Source organism: Rousettus aegyptiacus, unplaced genomic scaffold, assembly GCF_014176215.1.
Source record: "Rousettus aegyptiacus isolate mRouAeg1 unplaced genomic scaffold, mRouAeg1.p scaffold_m13_p_16, whole genome shotgun sequence".
Lineage (NCBI taxonomy): Eukaryota > Metazoa > Chordata > Mammalia > Chiroptera > Pteropodidae > Rousettus > Rousettus aegyptiacus.
This window is the reverse complement of record NW_023416291.1, coordinates 49,653,422-49,666,293: the sequence shown is the minus strand read 5'-3', so window position 1 is coordinate 49,666,293 and position 12,872 is coordinate 49,653,422. Positions and strand designations below refer to the sequence as shown.

Below are 12,872 nucleotides of genomic sequence, written 5' to 3'. Positions count from 1 at the left end.
GTTCTTTGCTTGGTGAATTGAAGTATGGAGCAAATGAACAGTATGGAGAAACAGTAGAGTTAATTGCATTAGCAAGGTGTGAGGTAAGGGAGCTCAGCCTAGGGCTGTGTCTGAAAGACTGGAGAGAAACGGATTAATAAGCGGATGTTATGAAGTTAGACATGAGCAGACAGCAAAAAATTACTGCAGTCCCTGTATCATATTTTTTCTCTGTATTAAATTTTTTCTCTGTCCCTTCTGAAATCATTTACCTCTGGAAGAGGAAAACCAAACTGATCTAAGTGATATTAAATACTGTGTTAAAGGTCTCAGAACAGCTGAGGAGCTAGTTTCCAGTCTAGGTCTGTGTGTATCTCAACTATAAAGAGAAATAAAGAAAACTGAACATGCCAAAGGGACTCCAATTAGAGAAATTATAGCAAATTTTAGGAAAGGTGGTTTTGAGATAAGCCTTGGTGAGTGTATTAGGCAGACAATGAAGAAGCAAGACATTCTGCAAACAATTTTAGATAGGCAAGAGAATATGGTGTAGATCTGTTGCAAAGAGTCAATTTTTGCTCTAGTAGCAGCACATAAAATCCAGAGAAGGGAATGTTTCAAAAGTGAATTTAGGTTAATTTGTAGAGCACATCAATAATTTGGTTTTGAACTCTGAAAGTGAAAAAAAAAAAAAACTTCAAAATACTTTAATGGATTAAGTGCCAAGATGCCGAATTAAGAACTGAGATCATAGCTGGTTCCAACAGTTATTAGTTAAACCGTTCACCGTATATAGGATAGGGATAACAATTTCTGTAGCTGCTGGTTTTAAATGAAGCAGTCCATAAAAATTCTTAGTTCAGTGACTGCCACAGAGTAAATGTTCAGTGTTTCTTAATTACTATTAACATGTTATATAATAATGGAAGTAATAAGAAAAAAATTACAACTAAGCAATATAACCTTAGTGTAATGTCAATGATATAGTAAATTCCAACTTGACTTTATAAACTCAGACTTTATCTTGTATATCAAAATAAAAAATTATAATCACTTTAAATGACTATTGTATGCAGTACAAGAGGAAAATTAGAAAATTACTGATAAATTTTGATAGACAGTATGAATAAATGGTAGAGTATTGCATTTGAACTAAATTTCTCATACACCTGGTCCACTTTTAACATCGTTTATTCCTTTATTTCCTGCTAAAATTAAAATTCTTGATTTATTTCAGTTATGACTTGGGTAATCATTCTGAGTTGATAACAATAATAATGAATCTGTTAAAATTATTTGAATTATAGACTTAACAATGAAAAAATATTGTTGTTTTTTACTTGTATAAATACAATAAGAAAAAAAATGTTTCCTCGATGAATTTGAAATTTTAGTAATGACTTTGTGAATCAGAAGAATAAATGTAATTTATCCTACTTCCTTAAATCCAAAAATTATGGGAGTTCAAAAAGTGTCTTCGAGTATTTTAAAATAGTAAAAGATATGTTGTGAAAGAAAGAAATCTCACTACGGGAGGTGAACACATACAGTGTAAATATATATATGCCTTGCTGTTAAAGGGTACGGCTGAAACTTACTAGATTTTGTTAACTAATGTCACCATAATAAATAATTAATTAATTAAAAAATAAAAAATAAAATTGTAAAAGATGGTAAAAGGGATCACTTTAAAATTTGATAAGTGGTAGCATCAAAAGGATTATCGGTATATTAATTTTATGTTGGCAGGTCATAGATGAGACTCAGGAAATGAGAAATATAATAAATAGGTTAATGTAACCTCCATTTTCACAAGGACTCTGATAATGATATCCAAATGGTGTATCTTTGAAAAAAATCATGAAATATAAAATATTAAGTTATCATAATAATGTACAACTCAAATGACTGTTGCCAAATGATTTCTACCCCACTCTACTACTCTTAATAAAGTCGTTCGTGTTCAACAGAATCTCTTTGAATTAGATTTCGTTATTTCCCAGTGTGGAAGTAGAAGTTTTCGATGTCAAAAACTGCCAAGCAAATTAAGGCTATATGCAAGAAGCCAGGAAGGCATGTTTAGCCGATATAAAGTGTATCTATGATCTATTGAAAATACTTCTGAATGTCATCTTCCTATATATACTATAATCTATTTTCAAAATATTTTTGTTATCAGTTAAATGAATTTTGTCGGTTTTTTAAATAAAAAATTCAGAGTTCAAAATACTATGTATTTAATATTAATACAATTATGTTTTTAAACAGAATTTAAACAACTCTTTATTCAGTTAAGAAACATAAGCAATGTTTTCTATCACTCATAATTGATGAATAATCTTGATTTACATTATAAAAATATAGGTTATTTTAAGACATTTTTGGCCTACTTACTCAAAGCAGCCACTACCTTCATAGCATATGAATCACAGCAAACCCTAAGCCCCTTTTGTTTCGAAGAAACTAAAAGCTATATTTCTGGATCCAAAATTACATAAGCATAAAAATAAGCTTCTGTGTTATGGCAAAAAATTGCTGTAATCTTATACTATCTTTTCCTTAAACATCAGTTGTCAATATAGAAAAAAACAACTATAAATATCTAATTTCCTTCCCCCTCTCAAAAAATAATAAAAGCAAAAAGGAAAGATAAAGTAAAAGTTCCTATAATATAGAACAAAATTCACCTAATCTTAGTCTAAACAAATACAGAGGAGATTCTAAGCATAACTAACTCAAGTAGTGGTTTTAAGAGTCGCTTAAGGAAAACGTCATTTTTATTCTCCCTGAAGCTGTCTATTTTGAATCATTATGTGAGGTATATATACCCTATGGCATGCTGGTATATACACCAAAGGATAAAACTGCCAGTTTGAGGTTTGTTGCCTAATATTAGTGCATTCATGTAAATATTCTACTCACGACTGATGACAGTTTCTCCATATAGCTACTAATTTGGTAAGTTTCTCTTTTACATTTCATTTTAAAGGCTCTCTGACATCCTTTTCACTTTTCTTCACTTTTGCTTGAACCAAATCCTAAAGAACTATAAAACTTGACATTTAGCTTCACGGTTTCTTTTTTAAAAAGAGAAGCAAGAGATAGAACGTTATAACAAGTGAATGTTAACAGTGGGCATTGGTAATTTACGTGAAAAAAAATGCATTTATCTAAATATTCTGATTGACTTATAATAATAAATAATGATTTATTTTCCTACATGGATACCATATTGAGGTTATACCGACAGATGTACAACTAAATAAAAACAGTGCAAAATACTATCGGGAGGATTCACAGTGAATAGTTTTAAGAGTCACAAATCATTGAAAAGACAGAGAATACAAGTGCCGCCAATGTTGTCTACTAAAGACACCCCTACTACCACTACTAATTTTACATTTCAAATTAACTTTGCCAAATAAAATCAAAAAGTGTCAAACAAAATCGAAAAGCAATGTATATATAAAATAAGTTTTTAGTCACACTCACAGAATATTTCCAGAATATTCTGTTGACTGTTTTCATCAATTTATGCATGCATTCTCAAAGACAAAATTATTTATTTAGTAGTGTTGCTCTGTTAAGCTTCAGTAGGAGTCTTTCACTCAAAAGAGCGCTTTTGTTATGATACTTGTATTTAAAGTTTTAGCATTTTAATACAACATTTCGTCAAGAAAAATTCAAGAGTTCATAAAATAAGATGCTATAGTAAAAAGTATTTTCTTCCTTCAACAGAAAAATAATATATCCACTTTTAAGACAGAAAGAAATAGAAACCTCAATATACATTTTTCTTTTGTGTATGTGTTTTATGAGAACTAGTTAATGCTGTATATGCTTGATTCAAAATATTATAGTCTAACCTATTAAACACATGTATGAAATAGGCTATGCAATGAGCGCATTATATTCATACAAGAAACTGCTTAATTTTTCAGGATGAGCTCTGCCTCTTTCTTACAATGTATTGCATTGTATCTTGATATTTCCTTTATTCATCTTAATTGTTATCTGAGTTTGTTTTTACTACTTTTGACCCCAGGAATGAATGTACTTGTTGGGAAGGGCTCCTGGTGGCTAATTGAGCTCAAATTTATAAACAAAACTTAGCATTATTAAACAGGAGCCCCTCACGACAGCTGCCCTTCAGGGATTGCCTGCTACCTGAGCTGACCTGTCTTCCTGCACTGTGTTCCTGACAGTTCTAATGGAGTTCCCGGAATCATATGGCAACCAATAGGACTGAGACTTTCCTGGTCCAATTGGAATTGTGCAGCTATATCCTCATTAGCATCTTCACTTCGGTTCCATTCTGACCAATCAGGGGAGTGCTTTTTGGACCACACTGTGAGGGGGATTTGGAGTCCTCATTTGCATGAGAATGGCCGGTCAGTGCCCAGAACTGAGGACTTCTCTCTCTAGAAGTCACCTGCCCTAGTTCAGAGATTGCACTCTTCCTTTCCAGCTAAGACTCTGTTTGGCTGGAGCTGAAACACCTAAGATGTCTCACCAGACGAGAGAGTAGAGTAGCTGGTCTGTCTTAGTGAGCCAAGTGCTGTGGAGTCATCTCAGCAGACCGAACCAGAGATGAGAGGAGCAGAACTGGACTATCTCGCCAGAGATGGGCCTTACCTGAGAGCCACCTCACGCCCAGGGCCAACCCCCAGCCATGCTGTTCCACAGCTGTGCTGTATGACAGCTGAACTGTTTGCACTGAATAAAGTAGCCTCCTTCACGGCACCCCAAATTGGGGATTCCCGAATTGGTGCCAATGACCGTTGGTTGACATTACTAAGCAAAGAGAGCCAAATAATCTATGCAACTATATTATTTACTCATGTAGAGTAAAATACGTTTGAATTACTATTTCCAGCAAAACCAAAAATCATATGTGACAAAAGAAAAAAGAACTTAGAAATTTTCTCTCTATATATACCACAGCTGTTTTCTAAAGAGATTACTGGATCTTATTAAATGGATGGCCCTATGTTTTACTGAACATTTTGTTGAGTTAGCATAAGGACCTCTGAGAGAAGACGCAAGAGCTATTTTATTTTGCATAATAAAACTCAAGAGGCAGATCTGCACTGTAGGGTTTCTAAATTATCTTATTAGTGCTCCATCGATTTTGCCAATAAATAATGCCATAACATCAATCTATTTGGAAGCCTTATTAAATCCTAGAGCTTGTTGTCTACTAATCATACCTATAGGAAACAATTTTTTTTTTTAAATAATGAAATCCCCATATTTAAAATATAGCTTGCTCTTCAAATCCAACCTCATTTCCCCATACAAAATATTACATGGCAAATGCAGGCTACTAATCTGACTAAGTGATATTCTGTCAAAAGAGGTGCTGGCCTAGTTGGTTCATTCACTTTGGGCACTAGACTCTTTTCTTACAAGGCTCTCAGCCCTATTGATATAGGACCAAGCAGTGAAGCAACTCAAGAAATGATGAAGAAATTGTCTAAGTATTTTATACTCCATGTGTGGGCTGCACTAATATGCTAAGAAAGTTTGAAAGAATTGCTTTAAAAAAAGGCAAAACCAGTAACCAAAATTAAAAAAAAAAATGGCATTACAGGTAGAAGTTTGAAGGGTATGTTGCATTTACTTCTTCAGAGATTAGATGAAGAAAGTTATCAAGCCTTCATGTAGACGTAGTGTTGCATTGTATAAGAATGCCATAAGGTTTACCAGTAGTGATTTTGTATGCATGTGCACAGACTTGTAAAAGTATATGTATGCACTTTGTTTAATAAGCTATTTATTAATATTTTCTCTTTTTCAGATGAGCAGACCCTACACTCTGGACATAGAAGAATCTCAAGAGATAATAGGTCCTGGCAAACTAAGAGTTTGTACTTGTGTGGAGTAGAGGGATTGAAAAAGCAAAGAAATTGGGGAAAAGAAAGGTCATAGTTTCGAAATTAATAAATGCTTTGAATAAATTCTATTTGAGAGAATATAGATAGAAATAGCTCTGGTTTCTGGGATATTTGGAATCCTTTGTGTTTCTTAGTTTATTTCTCTTTATGAGAAGAATTAGCATATAGTATGAACTTTGCTGAGTTGTGATTTTGCGAGATGTTTATCTAAGAACCATCTTTGAAACAATTTCAACTGCTGCTTATTATCTCGAGATTATACTTTTCCTAAAAACGAATTGAACAATTAGTATTTTCAATTTCTGATGTGCTAAGATTTCAATGTAACCAGACAATTTTAGTGCTAAAATTGTCTCTCCATACACCTGGCCTGTCCATGAATCATGTCTTAAGTATAGAGTTGTCTTGATATATGGCTAGCCATATATATATAATTTTGCTTTAACAGATTTGATAAAATATGAGGGAGAATGAGATGCTTCACTTTCATTTTCACAGATGTTTATTTTTCCCTTGGAGAAGCTTTAAAGTAACACATATCAAACCCAATCCCATATTAATCATTCCATTGCTGTAATTTATAACGGAAAAGGAGTGTTATCGACCTACTCTCCAGACTGTCAGAATGGTGCCCGCTGCATAGTTTAGTTTTCTTCATCTCTTGCAGTGCGGCCATAGCCATTGGCTGTCACGATCAGGATGGGTCTGAAACAGGATAAACCCTTAGCTTCTTAACCGCTGCATTTGACTGCAAGCACTCTTACATTCCAAAGCTGTCCTACTCTGCCACATCATGACAAGGCAATAATGCTGGGAAAAGTAGAAGGCAGCAGGAAAAGAGGAAGACCAAATAAGAGATGGATTGACTCCATAAAAGAAGCCACAGGTGTGGGTCTACTGCAACTGAGCAGGGCTGCTGAGGATAGGACATTGTGAATGTCACTCATCCACAGAGCCGTCAGAAGTTGGAGCCAACTCGATAAAACACACACACTCTTATACTACACTCTGAGCACTCACTTGACGTTTGAGGGTCCTAAAAGAGTGTCTCTAGCTACCCTCCTCCTTTACAGCTCACACAAATTGAAGAATAACACCGAGTTCACTTTCCACCGAATTCCCGAATTACCGAATCTGAGATATTCATTTAATATCAATATCATTTGGGGATAGGTTTATGGTGGAAAGGGCAGAGTGTTACAAGGAAACTTTGGAACGTTATTTGTATATTCATTTGTTAATTTTGTTTAGTAAGTTAAGCGCAGAGGCAGAAAAATGTGTGTGAAGTGGCATTTTCACATTTTTTTTATATGTGCCCATTGCTTTCAAAGTCTCCATGTCACTGTGATGTATGGATATGCCCTGTTCACATTATTGCTTATGTATTTATTGATTAAAATACATAGACACACACATACCCTTCTAAGTACAAACATTAATTTTAAGACACTACATGATCAACTAATCAACGCACAAGGAAAAATGTAAATAATAAAGATATCAATTTTCTAACTGCTTTTGTTTTCTCTCAAGAAATAGGAATATTTTACAAGTAGATTTCTAGAAAAAATAGAATTCCAAAAAACAAGAGGAGGAGTTTGAAATTCTAAGCGATATGATCAAATGGTAGTGTTGGGGATTATTTCAAGGGTAGGCAAACCTTTCAGAGCATCTTAAATAGTATTATCTAAATTGGTATCATCCTTTTCTACTTATAAGACTAGTCTTGGAGTAAATCAGGAGTAATTTCCTTCTTGTATTTACTATAAGTGTCTTCTGTGTCACTTGACCTCAGCATGTTTGAACTAGATGGGGTTAAATTTATCTTTAGTCTCACTCTAATTTTAGAGAGGACAAGAGACAAAAAAAAAAGCATAATTTGAAGATATTACAAGAGTGAGTCTGTAAATACATCTTTGTACATCAAGTGGCACCTCTTTTAAATTGTATCTAAGGTATTATTTAGTCAACAAAAATTTTAAAGAATTTCTGTGTATAACCCTAAATAGCACAAATGTTAGCTGTGCTCTTGTAATCCAGGTGAAAATATCTTGCTGTTAACCTCTTCCTTACCTTCCAACTATTTTTATTCATGACAAATCGAAAGCGCTAACAAAGTCTTCCGCTTATTCTTGCATTTGGTGTAGCTTATATTTTCTGGCCTTCTTTGTATCTTGCTCGAAGCTTTATCAAATCTCTCTGCTCTGATCCACATTGGCCCCCATGCAGTTCTCATTTTTATCCCTCACTAACCCAAAAATAATAATAATAATAATTCTTTAGACAATTATTGGAGATTTTCTCAATAGTAAAAACTACTACTTTTTAATTTCCAGCTAATTAAAAACATGCTAAAAGTCACTAACCTCTCCAAATTCTTAGTCATATTATAAAAAAAATTAAGAGTAGAACTATAATATTATTTAAACATGTCTATTTACATTTAATGATATTATAATAACTTTGTTTCTTGGATACAAATTATAAGTAGAATAATGAAACATTTTGCTTTACATTTGTAAAGCACTTTTGATTAAATAAGATAATGACACTTCAGTTTTTATAACGTTAATAAACATAATTGATACTTTTGAGAATTATACATGCATTTTTATTTTTAACAGTTTCTTTTGCTATTACCTATTTGAATAGTTTTGTATATAGATAAAAAGAATCCAAATTGGAATTCTTCATATAAGAAATTTATATTTCTCTTGTTATTACCAAACACACTACTTTGGCACTGCATAATCTCTTTATCTTTAGAATTATGATTCATGATTTATGAATTACTTGCTGAAGTTCAGATTTTTAAAGAAAATTGTCTATTAACCGTGAGTCTGAAAAATAAGTGTCTAGTTAATATACATTGCCAGTTAACTGAAATGTACAATAAATTATTAATGTGATTGATACATAGTTTATTGGTCAATAGAACTATTTCTGTGAAAATTAACAAAACATAAGATATAAAATTTTTATTCTTAAAAATAAAAAGGTATATAATTATAGAGTGATTTAAATCAATATATTTCAATAAGCATCCAAAAATTATCTATGTTATTAGCTAAATTTCAAGTAGTTTAAATTTTTCCTAAATAATTAAGGGAGGGAGGAATTAACTAACTCACACTCAGGTGTATTAAAAATATCACGACAGAGTTTTAATAACCTTTCGAAAGAAATTTTTAGTCAATAAAAAGTCTCTTTAGAAGCTCAGCAAGTAGTTGGAACTATTGGGAAGATAGGACTATAACATAGCTTCTCTCATCTGCCAAGAAGTTTAATTAAACTAAACTGTATTCACAGTTGGGGCTCACATGTGCCTGACTTAAAATATGGCTGCATGCTGCTCTGGAGTTTTTCTGTGTTATCTCCTGGACAAACACTCATCTTCAAGAAAGAGGAAGGCCGAGACACAAGTTTGGTTCAATAACCAGAACTCAAGAGTTTAAAAACTACTCTAATTTATATCAAACATAACGTGCCATTGGTATATGTGGTTTATCCCCAGACTAGGGCTCAGGTGATCGGATTTCTATGGAGAAGGAAGCGATAAATAAAACCAAAAGGGGATATTTTTACTAATAAACTCTTATTCTGTAGGATAAGATAGGAATAATTATATATGACCCAGGCCATGTGGTTCAGGGAATGGGATGAAATTCAGTGGAAGGTATCAGTCCCTCATGCTCAGATACACACACACACACACACACACACACACACACACACACGTGTATGTGTGTGTGTATAGAGAGATAGATCATATATATATATGAATATGATATGTATGTATGTATATATGTGTGTGTGTATATATATATATGTATATATTATGGTGACAATGGTTAACAAAATCCAATGTTTCAGCTGTAACTTTAACAGTAAGGCATATATATATTTACACTGTGGGTTCACCTCCCATAGTTAGATTTCTTTCTGTCACCACATATTTGACCTCCTTCCCCCTTTCCCTACCTTCTGGTAACCACTAGTCTATTGTCCATGTCTATGAATCTGTGTGTTTGTCCTGTTCATTTGTTGCTTTTAGGTTTATATCCCACATATAAGTGATATCATGTGATTTTCAACTTTTTTTGAGAAGAAAAGAAATACTGCCATTTGTGACAACATGTATGGACCTTGAGATAATCGTGCTAAGCGAAATAAGTCAGATATTTTAAAAATGGAAATTAATTTTCTGAAATTCAAATTCACGAGGCACTCAAAAAGGGACCTAAATTAGGCTCTCAAGGATTTTTAAAGTGCCGAGAATTTCAGACTGTCTTAAACAGTGAATAACTTCCCAAATTTTGTGAAGAGTGATTAGTTTTTTTAAAAAACTACCAGTCTATCTTTTAATGAAGTTTTATAATTTTGTTTTCCTTAAATTCCTCAAGTCTTGATTTATTCTACAGACTAAATTAAACACGTCTGAGAATTAAAGACACAGGAAAAAAAAAATAGATAAAAAAATTAGAAGAAACCAAACAGGGAAAAATGAAGACTTGTAGCAAAATTGTAACTAATCTCAGGGGGACCCCTTGCACTGGTGTAGATATATGAGAAGTCTGGACGACAACTATGACAGGCAACCTAACATTCAAATACTATTTTCTTCCAATCCTTAGAAAGAAATAAAGTAAGCTGGCTAAAGTCACAATAGCCAATGGCAATGACGTTGCTGGGATATTCGGGCTTAGATCTATCTGACAGAAGATTTAAGTTTTTATTACTGCTGTTCACTGCTTCCACACAATTCATGTGTTCTTGATGCTGTGCTTGCCACATGTCCGATATTGTGTTAGATGCTAAGAAATCCAGTACATTATATAAGAAATATAGTTCTTCCCTCAGTTCTATATAGTCTGGTTTAGGAAATAGTACAGCGCTTTCTTCCTTCTTTATTTCTGTTCCTATGAGAAACATGAAATAAGGGCCTACCGGTTTTTAGACACTAAGGATAAAAAATCCTGACTCTTGTCCAGGAGCTTTTTAGATACTGGAGGTAAAATTATTTGAAACGAGAGTACAGCAATCTGGGAGAAAAGCGAATTAATGTGAAGAGGGGTCAGAGGAAGAAAACTAATATTAATTAAACACATATTATGTGTCAGACCTTCTGTCTGGCCTGGAAATACATACCAATCCTAATAGTCAGAAAATAGTCTCAAATTCTGAAAAGCACAACTCATAAAAACATCAACCTTAGCAACACATATTTAAATACATGTAAAATTTGATTAGAAAAGTATGGTATATGAAATTAGTAGGAGAAAAGAGCGTATCTATCCCTCAGGATTTTCTGATGTGGAATAAATCGTCATGTTGAAAATACTTTACATATTTAACAATCTATTTTTGTAAATGCATGCTAATTTTTACACTTATTCTTCACTTTAGTAATAGGAGTAATTACTTTGAAGTGCAGTAGGAAACTTGATGATCATTCGTGTTCATTAAAATGGGATCTATATGCAAATAGGATTGCTATAATTTAATTTAGTATTTTTAACAAGTATTGGCAAAACACTCATGCATTTCACTATACATCTGCAAAAGGAATAAAGACATTTAAAAATATCCTCAAGCATACTTTTTAGTGTTTCACATAATATACAGAAATAATCAAAATAAAATTTTGCTTTATATGTGTTTGCATTATGTGAATGTTCTAATTATTATTAGCTACAATTCCAGCCATGTAGCAATCATTTTGACCCTAAAGAGATATTGTGTTTTGAAAGTATATTGGTTATACATAAAAACACAGTGTTACACATAGCTCTTACTGCATCCGGACAAATTTAAACTACTGCCTCTGGTAGCTTTGTTATCATAATAATACAATCTGTTTATTGTAGGGTAAAAGAAATACCCGAAACTGCACACTATTAACACTATTGGTAGTATAACCATGGAAATGTTGCCATAAATAATTGTATTCATGATGCATTTAAAAAAATTAAGCAAAGTCGACAATTGTATATTAAATACAGTAATAGAGTGGGATAAATAAAAGCAAGTGTTAGATATTAAATTATTGACTAGTGATAATTTATCAACAATGCAAAAAGAGCAAAAGCATATTTACTAGTCATAATGCTTAATGCCAATTAACTGAAATTTTATCTTCATCAAATAAACATAAAAATGCTATATATATTTTTTGGTGACATTCTCAAATGATACCATTTGTACTTCATATGCTGTTTTCTTCAATTCCCAAACTATTATAGTGCTTGCAGTCAGACTTAAAAATTATTCTTTGATGCAAATAATATATTTCAAAATGTTTCATTTTTATTTTCTACTTATTTTCCATAAAAACGTGTAACGATTGTGATAGAATACGTGTTTTAATCACTTTATTGCTGAGCACATAACAGGTGTTCTGAAAATAATAGTGAATTGCTTGACAAATGTATTAAGCTCTTGAAAATATATACTTGGCTGCACAAAAAACAGTTTGTTTATATATATATATTTATATATATATGTATATATACCTTTGTGAGGCACAATTCTGATTTATTAATCTCCCTTTTTATTTTTGCAAGTTGAATTTTGCACTCTTTCAGAATTCTTTTAAGTCCAACATTTACATAATTTTCAATTGAATACAAGGAAAACAAATATATACGAGAATCAAATAATGGCTCATATGACATCTGGAGGAGTTCTCCATCATCAGAATTCACTTGAGAAACAGAACAAAATAATAGTTTGGTTCAGATTCACTAACATTGTTAAGCGGTGTTTAGAAATATTTTTTTGATAAATTATCAAGATACATCATACTAGAAATTGTGATATGCCCCAAATCTCTCCTTTTTAAGCATTTAAACTGCTTCTATGAAACTTTGGAGTGATGTCATTAAAAGTTATTACCTTTTCACTTCCGGTAAATATATAGAACATGCCACTGATATGTCTTTTCAAAATGCAGAATGCAAACATTTCATGTCAACTTACTATACTTCTTAATACAAT

At 32.4% G+C, this 12,872-nt stretch overlaps 1 protein-coding gene across 5 annotated transcripts in view; it reads right to left on the bottom strand.

The window, feature by feature from the left end:
* The window catches only part of FSTL5 (follistatin like 5), a 798,802-nt gene that overhangs the window by 21,681 nt on the left and 764,249 nt on the right, over window positions 1–12,872 (bottom strand). The window lies entirely within an intron of this gene.